Here is a 21,390-nt window from a genome sequence, read left to right as displayed (position 1 = left end):
CTTGACTAGAGTCTTCAACTCTAGCAAGAGCTTGGTTTTAACTAAGAACCTAGAACCTTAGAGAATGAAAAGTAAAAGAATACACTCACAAGGACTTGACTTTGAAATTATGGGCTTTGTATCGTGTCTAAACCTAGAGGAGGGGTGAATAGGTAAATTAAAATTTTCGTTTTAAAATCACCCCACGAAGTTAATAAGTTACTATATTATGCTAAGATTGTTACAACATAGAGATGCACAAAGTTAATCTATTTTGAGTTATGGTATAACATACAACACATATTCATAAAGTAGACATTTTATCAAACACTTAATGTGCATGCCATGGCATTTATGTCATTTATATAAAATCAAGTATAATGCATAATCAAAAAGAAGACACAAGGTTTATATTGGTTCAGCACTTGCCTACATCCATTACGAAGTACCTTACTCTCGGGTCTTGGGCTCCACTATCACATAAAGGTTTATGGTTCACCTCAAAACCTTACACATAAATTTTATGTCTAAGACAAATTCTAACCCTTAAGATCAAAAGAATGACATCCTATCGAAATGGAATTTTTTTATCAATTGAATCCCTAAACCAATGTGTTCAAAAGAGGTAGAACCTCATTCAAACTCAAAATTTTATCCTTAGGAAACTTAGAATCTTGTTCTTTTGAGTAGAGTAATCAACTCTTCTCAAGAGCTTAGTTTTGTATTAGAACCAAGAACCCCTTTTTGTTAAAGAAGGAAAATAACAAAAATTCCACAAGGACCTAACCTAACTTGATTAATTTTCCAATGTATTAATCGAGTTCTTCATGTCCTTGAGAAGGTCTTCTTCAATCCAAAGTGCTTCTTACTTCGAAAGGATGCTTTGAGCTCCATTAAATTCACCAATGTGTGTGCTAGCAAAGTTGTTGGATGGAGTAGTTCAGTAGTGGGAAGGGCTTGGGTTGAAAGGGTTTTCAATGAAGGATATGGCCATTCATGGGCAGAGAGAGTTTTAGAATGGTTTGGAAGTGAGAAAGTTTCTTCTCTAGAACTTCAACCAACCAACAAAAACAAGTTGGGATTGGTTTAAAAGAGAAATGGATGAGTTCGTGTCTCAATGGTAAAAAATATGACCATTGAGCACTTGTTGTCGCCAGCATTGTCATGTCATGACGGTAGCACCGTAAATCACAAGGGTGGCATTGTAAGAAATTACAAAAATACCACTGAAGGGTATTTCAGTTATAACTTTCAAACAGTAGCTCCGTTTCACATGCCATTAGGAGATCTGATAGATCTTACTATGTAGAACATCCCAAACTACCACCAAGGGGTGAGTTATGATAAAAAATGATCAAAATACCTTTTTTTTTACCATTTTTGGTCAAAATGAGTTTTTGAGAAATCCAGTGAAAAAATGGTTCGAAGGTGTGCTAAATTTTACCAATATAATGTCATCAAAAAATCACCAAGGACATAAGATGGTTTTAGAGTGGTAAAATCTATAATGTCCCCTCTATGACCATTTTTTATTCCCAAAAGGTCCGATGAGTGAATGGGTCAAGGAAAAAAATTTCCTAATCACTACGGGTCGACCTTTCAATCATCTGAGTGTTGGGGAGTGGTCTTAAGTGGTCTCATTACCTTTTAGGCTTTGTGTACACACATTGGAGCTTTTTGTCGAAGCGTATATGGTTGAGCAATTTTACTAGAGTCTTCATATGTCTTCAATAGAAAATCGATCCGACACTCAACATGTCTAGGGATTGACAAAATATGGATCTAACAATTTCCTTCTTTGTCAATTACAAGACAAAACCCTAAACTAGACCAAATAAACTAGGAAACACTCTTAGAATAACCAACACAACTTACACCTGATTAGAATCTTACAAAAGTGTTTAAAAATAAAATCAAAGATTCTAAATGCTTCGCTCTCTTTAAGTAGTGCTCCCCCTAAATGATTTACCTATATAACTTGATTGAGACAGTACACATGGGTGGGAACTATATTTTCTGCCATTTTGCCAGTATTTGAAAAATGGCGTAATCAATCCAATGTCGATACAATGTATATACCAATAAGGATAGGGGAATAATATACATGCACGCAATTAATATGACTATCAGAGTGAGATGCATGACGGAAACAAACAAAGGCATGCTAAACAAAATAATTATAAGGCATAGGCATGGCATGATAAATGACATAGATAAAGAATAGAATTAATTAAAGCAATGTCATATCATGTATATGTGTGCAAAAAGTAAATGATATGCAAATAATCGATCAAGTGCACATGAAATATAGGCAAAAGATGTTACTATTAAGAATGGGTCAAGATCAAGGGACATATGAAAAAACATATGTAAAAATAATGTAACATTAATAAAATTTCAAAATATGGGTTAGAAGCTTCGGATTGAGCTGATTTTTTGTGAGGATGATCTCTATGATGGGAAGATCATCCAACAAAAAAATTAGTCCAATCTGAAAATTCTAACCCCATTAAAAGTGATTTAGAAGGTGGACCATCGATTTTTTACCAATTTTTGTCAATAATTTGTAAATCACTTTTGATGGATTTAAAAGTTTCAAATTGAGCTGATTTTTTGTGAGGATGATCTTCTCATCATAGTGACCATCCTCACAAAAATAAGCTTAATCCAAAACCTCTAACCCATATTTTGAAAAGCCATTGTTTTTACATATGTCCCTTGAACCGCCCCATTAAGAATATACATAATTGTTTGGATTACAAAATGCAAGTCGAGGTTACAGGAACAAGACTCAAGCAGACAAACAACCTATTACAATCCAAGAAATAACAACCTACAACTAACAGGAACATACAAGATCTAGACGTCACTAGAGTCACCTAAGGTAACGGGGCTTGTATTAGGAAAAGGTGGCAAAAGTTTGTAGGATCGAATGAGCCTATGAAGATTGTGTTGAATCTTCTTCATCCATGACTCGAGCCGGACATTTTGTTGTTATATGTGTTCTTGCGATGAGAGAATTTGATGTTGTTGTTTGCCAAGAACCTGTTGTTGTTCGCCAAGCGCCTATTTTTGGCTTTTTTAACTGGTCAAGCGAACCTCAATATCAAATTCCTAGCCAAGATCAGTAAGGAGAGACACTAGAGCCTTCGAAATTAGAGGAGGCTCCTCATTTGAAGGAGAGGCAGGTGGTTGAGGCAGAGCGGATGGATCGATGATCATTTTGAGGATGTTGGTTAGATTCTTGTTACTAAACATCTTAGTCGGAATCATACGGGGAAGGCCGACTCCAAGTTGACAATCCAAAATAAGTCGAAAGATGAGATGACCAAAGCCAAGACCCATCTATGATTGAGGTTATGTTGTCATAATTATGTACTAAAGAATGAGCAATGGCAAGCACATGGGAACACCTTGGATCACATAATACAGCAAGTCATACTGATGGGATGCCAGTTTGGTAGAATTGCCAACATGAGGATACAGGTTGCGCAAGAAAATGTTGTGTAAAAAGAATGAGCATGTATGTCGAGCATATAACACCTTTGGGTCATCAAAGTCGATTGTTGGGACCACATAACACTTGTTGAAGTTGTTTCTGTTGAATCAAGTAGTCAGACTCTAGCTTAGGCATGGGTACACTAGTGACGGGCAACCCCAAAAGTCTATTAATTGTATGAGGGGTTACCACAGTGCGAAAAAGTGGTTGATGGTGGAATGCTGTGATGACAAGTGATGGAGGATTGTACTCGAATTCCGTCACACTGGCATAGAAATTTACCACACGCATGGGATACACATCACTTCCAAACCAAAACATCTTGTCCCAACTTACGCGATGAAGCATACTAAAAGCACCGTATTTGTAGGCAGTGGATTCTTGAACATTGATTTCACAAATAACAAAGCACTTTTTGAAAGATGTGCAGCAAGAAATATAGCTAGTACGATCCGTAGGTAGTTCGTCACCTGATTCCGATTCCATCTCCACAACTAGCATCTGAGATGGTAGAGGCGAATGAGGAAGTGGTGGAGTGGTGCGGGAAATGAAGCCAAATTTTTGGACTTCTTGGAGTGTGGGGAACATCTTGGAAGCAGATCTTGTAGAGTTTGCCCTCATTTAACCATCACAACTACTAGTAAGGAGATGGAAAAAAGGGCAACTAAGAAGGAGATGAGAAACATAATAATAGGCAGATGAGGGATGGGGGAAAAATTGAAGAAAATGGGGAGGAATCTTATCTAAGAGAGAGAAAAGAAGAGAAGAAAGGAGGTTAGAAGATGAAGGAATTGTAAAAAAAATGAAGAAAAACAAGTGTTGGAGGCATTTTTATGGTGCTGGTAGCGTCGTTGTCAGCTACTGTTGGAATTAACGGCGCCGTCGTTAATTCCAAAGAATGCTTAAGATTTTTTTTTGTTCTCATGTTTTCAACATGCAAAAAAACGTTATAAACATGCCCCAAATCTCTTCCAAGAAGTCTAAAAAATTTTTTTTTGCCAAAACCCGAAAGTTTCAAAATTTAGAAAGAGATGAAACGAGCTAGAAATGAGCAAAGAAATCGATATAAGCTCAAGATTGAACTTAGGAGGGGTCCATGAACCGAAATCTACTAAAAATTTTAAGTTCGAGAGAGGTTTAAGCATCGGAGAAATTATTCAAAAGCATAGCCCAAAAACGATGTAAAATTGTTTTTACGCAAAAGATGTCATAACTTCAGGTATGACTAAAAAGCAGAATAATAGAGCCCAAGGACTTGCATGTACCCATATTAGACGAGAATATGGAAATTAAATATTTCCAAGAGTGTTAACTAGCACTCGGCCAATTATCTCGAATTGGGGGCCCACATGGAGCACATCCCAATGGATTTTTGAAGATGTTCAAAATGAATCGAATCCAAAGGTTTTGTGAGATATTGGCAAGCTGACTCTCGGTCGGAACATATTCAAGAGAAATAACATGATCTTCAACAAGTTCACATATGAAATGATGTCGAATATTGATATCTTTTGTTCAAGAGTATTGGATAGGATTCTTTGAGATATTGATAACGCTAGTATTGTCACAGAATAAACTCATCATCTCTTGAGATAACCTGTAGTTTAGAAGCATATGTTTCATCCATAGAAGTTGTGCACAACTTCTAGCTGCAATGTACTCAACCTCAACAATGGATAGAGAAATGGAGTTTTGTTTCTTGTTTTCCAAACAATGAGATAGTTTCCAATATAAAAAAAATCGCCAATGGTGGATTTACGATCATCAATGTTGCCAGCCCAATCAACGTCGGAGTACCCAACAATAATGAAAGATGAATCAAATGCATACCAGAGGCCATACTTGGAAGTGTCAGCCACATAACGAATGATCCGTTTGACAGCCATTAAATGCGATTCCTTAGGATTAGTTTGAAAAGTGGGCACAGATTCCAATAGAATAGGACATGTCTGGCCGACTAGCTGTCAAGTAAAAAATGCTACCAATCATACTCCTATAAAGGTGCAGATCTACACTTTTTCCAGATATATCTTTAAAAGCTTGAGTGTGGTGCTCATTGCGGTGTTGTGAGTTCTACCAGACTGAAAATCGAAACGATATACCAATTCACGTGCATACTTAGTCTGGGAAACAAACATACCATCCTTGAGCTATTTAACCTGCAACCCTAAGAAGAAGTAGAGCTCACCCACCATGCTCATTTCAAATTTAGATTGTATCAAATTGGCAAACTTGTGAGCCATCTCTTCATTAGTGGAGTTGGACACAATGTTTTCCACATAGATCTGGGCAATGAGGGTATGACTCTTGACCTTTTGAACAAAAAGTGCTTGATCAATACTTTCCCTACTATAATTATGGTTGATCAAAAATTGGGTCAATCGTTTATACCACGCACGAGGGACTTGTTTAAGGTCGTAGAGTGCCTTTTTGAGTCTAAAGATTTTATGGGGATGTTTAGTGTCAATGAAACCATTAGGTTGTTCAACATAGACTTCCTCATCCAAGATGTCTTTTAGAAAAATACTCTTAACGTCCATAAAAAATAATTTAAATTTTACAGAGCATGCTATGGACATCAGAATCCGAATCGACTCGAATATGGAAATAGGGGCAAAGGTTTTATCAAAGTCAACACCTTCAATCTAAACGAGCTACTAAATGAGCTTTGTTTCAAATGACATTGCCCAGTTCATTGAATTTGTTCTTGTATATCTGTTTGGTTCTCGATGAAATTCTTATTAGATGGTTTTGGTACTAAGTACCAAACCTGATTTCGAGTAAAATGAAGAAGTTCCTTTTGCATAGCTTGAAGCCAATATTCATTAGTGAGGGCTTCATCAATATTTTTGGACTCGATTTTAAATGTGAAGCAAAGGTGATTATTCAACGTCTTAAGTTGTCATCGGGTTTTACCATCGATGCTAAGATCTCCAAGGATTTGATTAACAGGATGATCCTTGACAACATGTAATATTTTTGAAACCTAAGACGTCGAAGAGGGTGAGGATGGAGCAGGAAATACTCTCTCGTCCTCAACCTCTAGGTTAAAGGGATTATTGTCCTTAATGGATTAATCATCGATCACCACATTTATGGATTCTTGGATGTAGGAGGTCCTCTGATTAAAGACTCGAAAAACATGCACTACGTCATAATGCGCCAAAAACAACCAAGACAGTCTTTGTGAAAAAAATGACTACTCCTACAGTCGCGAAAGGAGTTGTGTTTAAAAGGAGTGATTTTTTAATTGCGACAAACCAAAACAGTCGGAAAAAATGACTGTCCTTGACAGTCGAAAAAAAAAACAACTGTCTTTGACAGCTGGAAAAAACAACTATAAAAATGACTGTCTTAGACACTCGTTTTTCTTGAATTATATTTTAAATTTTTTTTTTTTTCTGAAGTTATCAATTAAAAAAAAATGTAACAGTGCAGTGAGTCCTCTTCAATGCCTTTTTTGTGCAATACATTCATATACAGCAATAATATTGACCTTGATCGAGTACCTAGTACTCGATCTAACAGCCCTTATTGTTCTTTGCTTAGTCGGGGAGCAATAGTAGGAGCTTTCATCTGGACAATTGTTCTTCGCTGATTGGTAATACTTCTTTCTTCCATGCATCTACTGCTTTGTCGACCATGGGAACATATTCATCATACTCCGAAAATACACCAGAGTAGCTCCCCTTTCCAGCAATTTCAGCCTATATTTATCAAAACATATCAACAACAACATACATATATGTTTTGAAATATAAAATTCACTGATGCACATCATCATTCAAAAATCATAAAAGTTAAATTGAGATGACAATAGCAACACACAACAATAAAATAATAAAATTAATCCTCAATAGAAAAAGGAACAATATTAACAAAAATAATAAATAAATAACGAAAAAAAATGGAACTTGAAGCTCATGTTCCACGAAGATTAATTAGAAATCTTACAACTGTAGTGTGGCTCAACATAAGAAATTATCTTCCCCTCAATGTTGGAAACTATCACAATTTGTCTGGCACATCGTGCTACACCATCTAAAACCATCTATAATAAAGTACACAAACAAGTAATCATAATTGTTTCTAATCCATATATGAATCACAGAAGATGAAGAAAAAGCTAAAAACCCATTTCTACATTATTCTCAAATATAAGAAATAAAAATTTTCCAAGGTAAGTAACAAAACCTTCAATATGTTTGGGTCCTTCCATGGACCCTTATCAGACCTAAGGCAACCCCCCTAATCTGTACAGGTACATGTACCACCGAGAAATTCTGGCAACTCACTAAAAACAAAGACAATCCAGAAATTTTAAAACATATATGCAAAATTAAAATATGAAATAGAGTTATAGAAACTCGATCAAAATAAACCTGCACTCTGATACAGAGATGTAGATTGAGAAAGCTTTCTTGACAACTCTACCACCATGTAATCTGTCAAGTTCTGTAAACTCACTCCGCTGATTATGCACCCAACAACCTGTACACAAATTTCATGGTAAGCTTCCATAAAACTAGGCCTGGTCCTCAGAAGCAGGGATACCTGAACCTGCAAAACTTATAAAGTACGTAAGATATGGACTTTTCTGGAAAAAAATGGATATAAGCAACAAACATCTCATCAAACCTTGGGAAAATGGACTGTCACTATCATGGAAATGTGGTGGTCCCATAAAATTGGCTAATTCACCACGGCACTCATGGCACACAAACACAAAAGTACAAAGAGACATTGAAGTAGAATTTCTCACCCCTTAGCATTCCTCACTCAAAGCAATTCTACATTTGAAACCATTTGGAGTGTTTAAAGTACAACAAAATGACATTTTAACCTTCAGACACTATGTCACCTAGATAAAGCAAAGATACAAGACCTAACAAATTATATTTGCAGTTATACTTAAGACAAGAGTACCCAATATGGATACATTAACCATTTTGAAGCATCTGCTTGATATAACTCGACACACAGCCTCAACAAATGTGCTGCATAGACAAGTCATCCAATAAATTCTTTGCTCAAATATGTGGTTTTTGTACAAATGTAACCCTATTTTCTAAGGAGCAAGCAGAAAGCATCTATCCAAGAAGCAAACAAGAAAGCTACTAGAGAAAAAGATGATGAGAAGTAAACAAGAAATCTTTTTTCATAAGCACACCATCATGCATGCAAGTCAAACACAAGGAAGCAAAAAAAAAATAGGAAAGAAGAAGAAAAGTTTCAACATTCCAAAGCACAAGATTGTGAACCTGCACTCCACCTGCAGGGCTTGGTCCATGGCTCAGTTAATTGACATATTGAAACACAACTTTGGGGCAAAACCCCAACACCAATCGAACTTTCAGCCTCTTCAATGAGTAATAAGATTCTCCCATCAGAACATAAAGTCACCTTAGTGGGGCCCCTAGAATTCCCATACAATCATTACATTCTCTCCAAAGGAACTGCAACAAGAAGAAGAAGCCAGTATGCCCTAAAATCTTCCCTTCAAGGGAGAACACACTAATTAATTCATAGTTTCAAACCACATAGAAATATTTTTCAAAAATTCAATTCAAAATGGTGAGGTAGAGTGACAGACAAGAAAGTGGACAATAGAGAAAAACGAAATTAAGTGTATCTTTACTACACAACACATAACTTGGGGGCGGGGGATATCACACAAGAATTGCTAGTAATGCTAGGAGGGAGCCAACAACCCCAAGGTTGCAAGGCAGAGCCTCATCCAATTCATCTATGAACCCTTTTTCGCTTGCAAAATTAATCCTGGCACATATGGTTTGCACTTGCACAAGGAATAAAAGAAAGTGAACTTAATGCTATTATGCCTAACATGCTTCAAGTGAAACCAACTCTATCTTACATAGTCCAATGATATATATAGCATATAAAATGGCAATGGATGCTATGCTACAAGTCATAAAAGAAACCTTTATTATGTTGATAAATGAGAAGGAAAAAACAAAAGATAAAATATACTAGGGGAAGGAACTCCCCAATACATAAGGAGGACATATCTTCCCATTTCACAGAAATGGGTAAAAGAAATAGTTGTAGCATAAAAGAAACATTTATTATGTTGATACTTAAGAAGAAAAAAAGAAGATAAAATATACTAGGGGAAGGGAATCCCCAATACATAAGGAGGACAAATCTTCATATTTCACATAAATGGGTAAAAGAAATAGTCAGATCTCATAAATAACTTTTTTTAAAAAAGGATTACATAAGTTAACATTAAAGGCCCTGGAGGTTCACTTGATCGCATTAGTTAAATCTACTTGCATACAAGCAGGCCCATAAAAGAGTGGGTTGAGTACAAATCCTAACCACCTAAGAGGCCAAGATTAAAGCATTTTAGTTCAGCATCAAAAATAATAGTAGAGCATCACAAGAGAAAGCAACCATATGACAGCTGAAAATAAGTACCCAGAAAAAAACAGTGACCTTAATTACACAAATGAAGATTGTATGTCAATAAAATCAATGAAAAGACAGCTTCATGAAATTGACTTCAGAAAGATAGTTGTTCAGCTACATTCCAGCATTTGATTGTGTTGAGAATTGAGATTGCATTGCATCAGACAGTTTGCATTATATATCAAGTAAAAGGAAAGAAATGACCAACTGAAATTTGAAAAATGTCAAAAAGTAAAAATTAAGAGGCTGAATTGTATAATATTGGCCATAAATACATATAAAAAAGCATACGTGAATCTTGAAAGTAGTTTTGGGATCAAGAAAAGACTTCACAGTACTCCATAAAAGTCTAAAACTAGGACCAGCATTGATGATGAACATTCGACTTAGTGTCTGCAACATGTATTTTCCATGTCATAATAGAGAAAAATACCCACACCATGAGTTTGTTGGGATCAACTTTTCCAAGTCTTTTGATGTAAACAGGCTTTCCTTCCTTATTCACACCTGAACTTCAATTTTTGTAACAATGACAATAATGACACAAAAAACTAAGGGAAAACTCCAAGTATGTTAACACCTAACAAGTTACAATAAACAAAAGCAGAGCTTTCTGGGTTAAGAATAAATAAGAAGCATAGGTGACTATTCCAAACATAATAGAGTCTTTTCAAAAAAATAAATCAGAAAGTTTGACTGCCTCAAAAAATTCAAGAGATAAATGAATGAAATGCATTTTATTATCCAAGAAAAATGACTATAGGTGAAGTGGTCAATTGAAAGTATGTCCAAGTATCTAAGCCAATGTGTCAAATTTAGAAGATTCAAGCACTTGCCTGTTTGCCAATAAAAAATTCATCTCACTGCAGAAATCATGGAATATGGCTATTAATCTCCATTCATTGCACAAACTTCTTTTCCCTCCTCCTTTATCCGGGCTTAGGACCATACTTATAGTATAAACTTACCAACTCTTCGGCGATCCTTGCTTGTCCCTTTCGGCCTGAAGTGTGTGTAGTCTTTTGTGCTTTCCTAGTTTTTTTCCCATTATGCCACAATGTTTGCACCTCGGGTCTTGAACCCTCGTCAATGAAAATTTTCCAATCTTCTTTCTTCACGTATGGAGGTATATGAATTTTTCTTTTTGCATCCGTATTATATTTATCATATACCTCACAACGAAGGTAACTTTTCCAATCTTTCCATACGAGATTGGCCTTTTTAAGGACCCATTCTCTATTATCATCTGAAATAGCATATGTATTCTGCAAGAAAGATAAATTATTTTAAATTAACGGTTAAAATATGCATAACAAATAAACAAAATAACAAATATGTAGAACAGATAGAAAAAAAAACTCACCTTTATAACTTCCTACATTTGATTTTTAAAATCATTGGCCACATTGCTCCATTTGACATAAATTGGCGATACATAAGTCTTCACAACACACCCTATGGATGTAGATAATTTTTTTGAGTTTTTCCCAATAGGTTGCCCATCTATACTAAATTTCACAGGAATACGTGCACCTGTTACAAATAGTCGATAATTTACAAAATCAAACATCTAATAAGAAATACAAAACACAACAATTAATAACATACACTGATAAGTAAACCCATGAGAAGTAGATGCAAATGATCTATCGCTTGACATAGTACCTGTCAAATAAATACAACAATTATAAGAAACTATATACATTTATAATTAAGATTAACACGCATATAAAATTGATTTGTTAAAAATAAACAAAATGTTTAACCATTGATTACAAGCGTTGTCAATCATCATTTTCTATGTTATTGTCTTTTATGATATCATCTCGTAATGTTATTGTTAAAACATCTTCATTCATTTTTGCCTCAAATACAAACGGATCTTCATAAGAGTCCATGTCTCGATTCAATCTCTTCGGAACTTCTAAGACAACATGCTAATCATCCATTGGTCTACTATGATTTTTACAATAGAATATTTGAGTTACTTGAGAAGCAAAAATAAATGGTTCATCAGTTTCTCTTGTATTTTTCATCAATCTTTTAAAATTAACACAAATCAAATTTATTTTTGGATCAATTGCATATCCATTTCCGTCTTCTATGCGTACCCAATCACAATAGAATACTGCAACTCTAAAGTCATGATAATCAAGATCTAGAATCTATTTCACAATGCCATAGTATGTGACTTCTTCATTCACCAAATTCGTATCCCGGATACTTGACCTAAACCTAGTTATGGCTTTCATAGAGACCCCCGCTGTTCTGTGTTGTTTTATTCATTTCTGAATCTGCTGTACAAAAAATATATCCATTTACTGAATATGCACTATATGAAATTGTTTCAAACTTCGGCCCATCAACAAGTCTTTTTAGGGGACAATTTGGTTCATTTTGTAATTGTTATCTGAGCCAAGGAATGTAATCCATCACCTTTTCTTGTCGTAAATTTCCTCTTTGAATTTGATTGTCGAATGTGTGGCTCTGAATATAAGTAGCATACTTCCTATGCACGAAAGTAACGTGAATATGTTATATAATCTTTAACATAATATTCAAGTTTATAAGAAAATCAAATTGTATAAACCTTTCCCACTCAGCATTTTCAGGCGATTGGTTGAGTACCCATTTACGTGATTGCTAGTATTGAACATTTTCAAGAATGCAAACATTCTCTTTTTTATCAATAGGATAGGGTCCTTCACTACCAGCATTCATTACTATCTCACATACTTGTTTATGGCATCATTTTCTATCATTGGGCATGTAATTCATGGCATACATCATTACCTCGTCCATGAGGAAACACTCAGTAATAGACCCCTTTGGATATGTATAATTTAGTACGTATCGTTTGTACGTTTTCATCATCCTAATATGCATATGTCGTCGAATATTAGAACTTGGCGTTAAACTTATTAATACAATATAGAAACATATACATAATATAAAACTTTTTACATACCTTTCAAAGGGATATATCCATCGATATCTAACAGATCCACAAACTTGGGCTTCCTCTGCCAAATGCACAACAAGATGTGTCATAAAAATAAAAAATGATGGCAGAAAATACTTTTCAAACACACATAATGTTTCCACAATGCGTTCTTTCATATTCGAAAGTTCTTCACAGATGATCTCCTTCGAACACAAGACATTAAAGAATACTGATAATTGTCGAATAGCAACGCGTAAAGCTTTATGTGTCTTGAATGCATGTATCAGCAACACTGGTAATAACTGTTGCATGAGAATGTGATAATCATGAGACTTCAAATTTTTTAACTCGTTATCTTCTAAGCTCACGTTATGTTTTCAGTTTGCACTATACCCCATAGGAACCTTCAAATTATACAAAGTCATACAAATCAACTCTTTTTCCCGTCGAGATAGTACGTAAGGAGCTTCCGGATATGTCAACTTGCAATTCTTTTCTACTGGCCACAATTTTTTTTTTATTCTCATATCCTTAAGATCTTGACGAGCTTGAAGACCATCCTTAGTCTTATCCTTCGTGTTCATAATTGTTGCAAACAGATTTTCTGTCACATTTTTCTCTATGTGCATTACATCCAAATTATGACGAATAGGTAGATCCTATAGGAATGAAATACTATATGTTAGTTACAACCATCATTATATAGTATAAATCATTAATATTTTAAAAAAATTATAACACACCTTCCAGTATGGTAAATAAAAAAAGATCGATATCTTAGACCATGCAGATGATTCATTTTCATCTACAGACCTTTTCCGCTTATTGCCTGATACTTTTCCAAATTTTGTTTGGATATTTTTCATATTTTTTAATACCTCAAAACCATTCAAACGTTGATTATGTTTTCTATATTCTTCATTTCCATTAAATTGTGATTTTTTACTCCTAAAAATATGTCTTGGATTTGTTAGAAATCTTCTATGTCCCATGTAAGCAAACTTTTTTCCATGTTTTAGTCACAATGCCTCTGTCCCTTCGCTACAAACAAGACAATCATACTTTCCTACAGTCCTACAACCCGACAAATGATCATACACAGGAAAATCATATATTTCCCACAACAAAATTGCTTTCATTGTAAAATTATTCTTTTTATGAGAGTCATATATTATTATTCCACTAAACCACAATTCATTTAATTCTGTAATCAATGACTGTAAGTAAACATCAATATCGTACCTAGGACCTTTTTTTCTAGGAATCAATAATGTTAACATTGTAAACTCCTTTCGCATGCATAGGGATAGAGGAAGATTATACAGGACAATCATGACAAGCCAACAACTATAAGAATTGTTATTGTTTCCAAAAGGATTGAATTTATCTGTTGCAAGTCCTAATCGAACATTACGCGCTTCAGCAGCAAATGTGTCCCACTTACGATTTACTTGTTGCCAATAGGAAGAATCTCTTGAATGACGCATACTTAATTCATTCAGTACTGAACCCACATCTTCATGCCATGTCATATTCTCTGCAATATACGGTATATTATACATTCATTGTAGTCTTGGTGTTAATGGAAATATCTTAATTTTTTCCACGGTAATCGTGAGCTTCTCGATTTCAAATCGTTTATCGGTTTCCATCTACTTTCACCACACGTATGATAACTATCCTTATTTTAATGTTCTCTCCAGTATAGTATGCAATTGTTACGATATGCATGGATAATCTCGCACTTCATACGCAAAGATGTGACCATCTTCTTAGCAGTGAAAGTATTATCCGGCAAAGTGTTCTCATCGGGTAACATTTTTTAAATTAATTGTAACAACTCTGAAAAACTCTTATTAGACCATTGATGTCTAGCCTTCATGCTTAATAAATCAATTGTCACAGATAATTTTGTATTCTCAATTCGACAAGACGGATATAAAGGTTGCATCGAAATATCCTCTAGTGAATCATCATAAACTTGCACATCTTCTTCGTCATTAACTTCATCCACATATGTAGGCGTACTAGCCCTTATATGATCTTGAACATTATCCTCATCACGAATACGTTCAAATGTGTCATTTACGATATCAACTATTCTTGGGAATGCATCTTCATTACGATTATTAGTAGACGGACCAATATCGATATTGACATCACTTATGGGGATTTCTCCATGATAGATCCATGTCGTGTAGGAAGTATCTATACCATCACATATTAAGTGTTTATGAATATCTTTAAGTGTTTTCTTTCCTCCTAAAAGATTACGACATTTAACACAAGGACAACAATACCAATCATCACTCCTCAATTTATGGGTATTATCTTTTATGAATCTAAAAAAATGAATTAACTCCTTTTAAGTATTCAACAGATAGTCTTGGTGCCGTCATCCATTCTTTACTTGGGGGCGTAGACGAGGAAGACATTTTCTACGAATGGAAATAAAAATAAATTTATTATTGTGAAAAAAGTGAATAAAAAGCTAAAATAAGGTAAAATGACTGAAAAATTAATGCATTGCCAGGTCAAGGAATGTAGTATAATACGTCAAAAAATTATCATTGAGACAAGAAAAGATGTATCATTCTCAAGGTGAAAACTAATGCAAATAAAATAAGAAAACAGATGATTTGGAAGATCTTTGAAAGATTTCAACATAATAATTAAGAACTTCTACACTTGTCGTTGAAGTGTAAAACGATTATCAAAATGTTCTTTTGAGGCATATGGAATATATATATAAGTGTCAACTATGACAACATATGGCATCCTAAGTTGATCTAATACATAAAGTTCTTTCCAAATTTCTGTTATTACTATCCTCAGTATGTGTTCCAAAACCACAAAATTAGTGGGTGAGGATTCAAAATAAAATCAAAGTCCCTAATAGACTGACTTGCAAGAACATGTTTTATCTTTTATTTTTTTATTTAATTTAATGTTATAAACTAAAGACATCATGTAATTCATAGTTTCTAAATGGACTATTGAAACAAATTGTAAATAGTAAACAAGTTCCAATAGAATATAAAAAAACATTATTTGTGTTTGGTTCTTCGATCTATTTGTTTGAATTTTAACTCGTCTTTAATAGATTAATGGGCTCAATTATGGATCAATGCATGTCTTGGATCACTTGGATGTATTTGAGTAGGAGATTTTATAAAATGAAATTCAGTCCCCCAATCATATCTGGGATGCCTATTCCACATTACCATGCCCAATTTGGATGTGTGGGACCAATTTTTGACATTAGAAGTATTTTTTTTAAGGATTCATGCAAAAAAAAAAATCATTTTCAAGGCAAATGATTTGTTGCCTGATTTTCCTTGCAACCAAACGTGTCCAAATAGAAAATGATTGGATAAATTTGTAAGTGATGAATAAATTTCCTAATTAATTGGAATGTGTAGAGGAGCAAATTTAGTCAAAATAAGAACTCAAAAGTTGCTTTTCTCAATTGAGTTATGCTGTGAGATAGAGTGTTCAAGGCACAATAGGATTGTGTTGCTTATGCTGTGAGATAGAGTGTTCAAGGTACAATGGAGTTAGTTTAGATCCAATTAACATGTAGTGTGTGACGATGATGCAAAATGTATATTAGGCAAGGATTATTTCAATGGTTAGGGTGGTTGGTTCTAAAACTATGACTCATCCGATTGAATACAAGTGCTAAAACAAGGCCCTGAGTGGAATCTAAGCAACCGTTTTCATTAAAATAAAATAAAAATGTCTATTATTTTTAAAACTTTATATTAAAAAGTTTTATAATCACTTTTTAAGGTGCCATCTCAGTGAGGTGGTGAAGTTTATGTGTCGTAATCACCGATATGCAATCAAAAAAATTAACCCCGTCTTCATACTTAAACATTTAACAAAAATACTACCAGGTTGCCACAAAATCAATAGAAATAACTTTTTACAAAAAACATAAACAATCGGATAATTAATTTTAGGGGGTATTTAGAAAACAAATATCAGTGTGCAATAGGTCATTTTTCCTAATTTTATCCAGATCAAAACCATAGTTTTAAAAATCGAAAACTCAACTTGATTCATACATCTATTGAGTTTTGTATGCGAGTCACCTTAAATTCCAATGGATTGGAGTTGACCCAGCCAAGTTTCAAGTTGACTAGATGAGTTTTAAAACTACGATTAAAACCAACCAAGGAGAACTGAACCCTACATGTTGTTGAAGCAATATAACTGACATATAAATACTTGCTGGAATAGTGTACTAAGACGAAGCCTGGTGCACACACTTGTGTGTGTGTGTGTGTGTGTGATGATCATCATCATCTCTAACATTCGATGGTCTGTAAAATGTACATTCAGAGAAGGGGATTCAACTGTAGATGCCCTTGCAAATTATGGAATCGAATCTAATAGAGATAGATTTTCTCAAATTTCCCAGAAAATGTAAAGTAGCATATCAGGGGGGATTAGTTTGTTTGTAATTTAAGGGCATGTTCTTTTGTTTCTTAATACAAAAATTCACTTACTTAGCAAAAATAAAAATCACCATCATCGATAAAGAAAAAATGTTTATAAAACTTGTATAAACATGTGAGATTCATGGGTTTGGACTTCATCTATATGGGTTTAGGAGTCGTCACCATTCAAGATTAAGGTGTGATTGGACACCGAAAGTGGTTTTATAAAATCTATCTTTTTTTTATATACTTATAATGACTCACATCAATGGAAATGGTGGTCTACCTAAGAAATTAGGTAAGAGTAAAATGAACTATAGTTTGATTGGTAAAATCAAGCAAAAGAGTAGGTGAGAAAGCTAAAAGGAAAATGGGTGCTTGTTGAATTTTTTTTATGGGCTTGGAACTTGAGTGCAAATCCACTTGGATTTCACTCTTTTAGTCCCGAAACACTTACACATACTTACATACTCACTTGGGAGTAGTTTTGTGTTGGTGGTATTGATTATTGTTAAGTTAGGACAATAGGGATATTAAAGTTGGAAGGTTATGGCTTTAGGTGTATGTGATGATGAGAATTGAAAACCTATATAGCAGGACTATATGGAATTCCTGGAGAAAATCAAGGTTTTCTAGGATGGCTTGCTACATTAAATAAGATGAACACATTAAATTAATATATAACTTGAGTTTCTATACTAAGTGTGAAAAAATATAGCATACGTAGAGTCTCTATTGCCTACTTGATTAGGACATTATTGTACCATGTTGTGTATCTGATTTAGAATAATGCACAGTGGAGTTCTAAAATCATAAGGATTTTTGATAATATTTTCTCTTGATGATTTACTTCATGTGAACTAGGAATTAAATACGTGGAGTTCTAAAATGACTGAAAAACTACCCATTACAATCCCTAACAAAGAGTCACAACTACACAAAACTAAAATAAATTCATAGTTGGGCACCCAACAAAGAAAAAAGCTTCAGATTAAGATTTCTTCACAAAACTAAATTAGATGAAGATTTTATAATTAAATCAATTAAACAACTAACATCCAAGAATATATAGCATTTTAATAAATAACATTAAAATTAGAATCTAAAACCCTAACATAATTGAGAACAATTTGAGTTTGGATAAAAAACCTTAACATACCTTAAGAAAAATCAAAACTTAGCTGCTGAAATGCGATCTTATATGGATTTCCTCTGCAATAGAAGGTAATTCAAAATGATTAGGGAAGGAGGGATCAAACAAAATCCTAAAATCTATTTTAACAATGAAAAAAATATTTGAAACCCTAAATTAATTATGGAAAATCTAAGATTCAATAAAAAACTTTAACATACCTGAAGATTTGATCACAAACCAAGCAAAGGGAGGGAGATCGAACAAAGCCCTAAAACTTTCGATCAAACGCCGATCGATTATGCCCTAAAACTTGTAAATCGAATCTGATTGTGTCTTCAAAATCACAGATTCTTTGAGTGAGAGATTGAGTGAAGATCTTTCGATCAAACTCCGATCGATTTGTTTCTAAAAAAAAATTTTGATCGATTTGTTTCCAAGAAAAAAAATTCTAATCGATTTGTTTCTAAAAAAAAGAGTGAGAGTGAGAAGAGCGATGGAATAAAGAGAGTGAGAAGAGCGACGAAATATAAAGGGAAAATCAGTCGAGTGAGAATGAGAGACGAGTAGAGTGTGTGAATGAGAGGAAAGAAGAACTTCGACCCTGATGAAGACGAGTTCTGTATGCGAAGGTTCTGAATTTTTTTTTTAGTGGCTATTGGCACCCCAACTTTTACTTATTACCATCAGTGCGTTGAAACGATGGTTGAAAACTGTCGTAATTAACGACTGCCTTTAGCAGTCATTTTTAGCGTAATTGTGGCGTCGCCAAATCCGTAATATGACGTAGTGATGACTGTTTGAAGAATATCCTAGAAAGATTGCTTCGTCGCTCTTTGAATCAAATTTTTCCAAGTGTTCACGATTTTTTAGGATATAGTATTTACTTCCAAAGAATCTAAAGTATTTGACACTAGGAGTTTTGTCGTTCCATAGTTCATAAGCTATTTTTTTAAGCCTATTCGAAGATATATTCGATTGATGATGTGACAAGTAGTATTCACAGCTTCGGCCCACAAACTTTTAAGAAGATTTTTGCTATGAAGTATAACCATTTCCTGAAGAACACAATTATTCTTTTTAACAATTCCATTCTATTGAGGAGTCTAAGGAGTTGAGAATTCATGTCGGATTTCATTTTCATCATAGAAATATGTGAATGGACCATCCTCAAACTCTCCACCATAATCACTTCTAATCCTAGACAGATCCTTTTTCTGTCTAGATACGCTTAATGATTTTTTTGAATTCATCAAAAGTATCAGATTTTTTTCTTAAAAAAGTGACCCAAGTGAATTTAGAGTAATCATCAACGATCACTAAGAAATGTCTCTTACTTCTTAGACTTCTAATTTTAGTAGGACCCACAAGGTCCATGTGTAAAAGAGCTATGGGTTTTAAGGTGGCAAGAGTTGTTGTCCTTTTGTGAGTACTTCAAATTTGTTTACCAATTGGGTACTCCCCACAAACATCTCTTGCTTGTTTACCCAACTTGGATAATCCTCTGACCAAGCCTTTTGAGGCAAGATGAACCAAATTCTTGTGATAAACATGATCGAGTCGTTGATACCACAACTGGATTTTATCAACTTGAGTCACGTTACTCACACAGGAGACGGTGGTTTATCTTGTATTTTCGATAATATAACAGTTATCAGAAATGTGAAGGCCTCTCATAATAAATTTTCCATTGGGGGTTTAGATCTCATAGACTTCATGATTGAAACTCACACAGTAGTCTTTATCGCATATTTGGGATATGCTAAGAAGATTATATTTTAAACCATCAACGCATAACACATTTTTCACCGTGGGCAATCTAAGACCATTGATGGTTCTTTGCCCAATAATCCTGGCCGTGCTGCCATCACCAAAAGTGACGAACCCTCCATCAAAGTCAACCATGTGACTAAATTAACTTCGGTCACCCGTCATGTGTCGGGAGCAGTCGTTATCAAGGTACTATCATACAAAATTGCCAGCCTTGAGAACTGTGTAGATTACGAGGTACTTGTTGTCCCCATTTTTGACTTTTCATTGTAGAGTTGTCTTGGGGGATTTAGGATTACGTTTAGGAGGGGAACAAATTTTCCTTTTCGACTCTGTTTTCTCCTAGACAAGTGAGTTCCTCTTAATGGAACTACTTTTATTGGGTAATCTTGAATGAGATTTTTTCTTTGGATTCCTTCTTGCATCTTGATTGTTTTCACTTGACTTATCAAATTTTTTAGTTTTAGGTTCAAGCGAGCAATCTGTTTGAAGAGTTCCCCAATATTATTGTTCTACTTGGGAGGTGATAAATTCTTCTCTCCCTTCCACTTGGGAGATTCTTCATTTTTAGCATTTTTAGTTTAGTTTTGCAATGAAGACTTCCTTTCATCATGCTTCTTCTTTTCAACTAATAGAGATTTACTAATAGGGGCCTGTGAGGTTATATGGTAAATGATCTTGAATTTGATGCATTCAAATTTCATGTGACCCATTCTACCATAGAAATTACATGTGATGACTTTTTTGGAGTTCATTTTAGTATTAGATGATTTTCCATGAACAAACACAATAATAGATGAAGGTGATGTAGAAGTATACCTATCACAACCCAAATCTCCTTTATCCCCATGGTTTGTGAACTCCTAAAAGTTTTTCTAACTCCAAATTTCCTTGAGTATAGTTCTGCTCAAGTTTAGCTTTTACTTTTGCAACTCCTTGATGTCAAATTTAATAACTTTGTTTTCATAATGAATGTTCGATAATTATAAGTTTTGACAGGCTATAGTGAAGTTTGGCATAGTAAGAAGATTTTTCAATTGTTGAAGATTTGTGAGCATTTCATTCTTTTCATTCATGGCTCTCTTAGATATAGAGATAATGCTAGATTGTCTCTATAGGGTTGTTTCAAGTTGAATTTTAAAGTCTTCTAATTGAAGCGCTATGGAGCATTTTTCTTCACTGACTTGAT

The 21,390-nt window shown here is 34.3% G+C and overlaps 1 long non-coding RNA gene across 5 annotated transcripts; it reads right to left on the bottom strand.

Moving 5' to 3' along the window:
* Nucleotides 1–6,219: 6,219 nt before the first annotated feature.
* LOC147404792 (uncharacterized) lies at nucleotides 6,220–19,050 on the bottom strand. 5 transcript variants are annotated; one of them, XR_015177937.1, is made up of 9 exons: nucleotides 18,653–19,050; nucleotides 18,459–18,511; nucleotides 12,879–12,933; nucleotides 11,519–11,575; nucleotides 11,274–11,443; nucleotides 7,861–11,175; nucleotides 7,673–7,772; nucleotides 7,433–7,529; nucleotides 6,220–7,185 (listed from the first exon to the last, which is right to left on the bottom strand). It is a non-coding gene; the product is annotated as an uncharacterized LOC147404792 (long non-coding RNA). The 5 variants fall into 5 exon arrangements; XR_015177939.1 differs by having other exon boundaries at nucleotides 11,274–11,418; XR_015177938.1 differs by lacking the exon at nucleotides 11,519–11,575.
* Nucleotides 19,051–21,390: the final 2,340 nt, after the last annotated feature.

The sequence above is a fragment of the Akebia trifoliata genome, chromosome 4, assembly GCF_017979445.1.
Source record: "Akebia trifoliata isolate Shusen 1 chromosome 4, ASM1797944v1, whole genome shotgun sequence".
NCBI lineage: Eukaryota > Viridiplantae > Streptophyta > Magnoliopsida > Ranunculales > Lardizabalaceae > Akebia > Akebia trifoliata.
The sequence above is the reverse complement of the archived record's forward strand: the minus strand, read 5'-3'. Positions and strand labels throughout refer to the sequence as shown.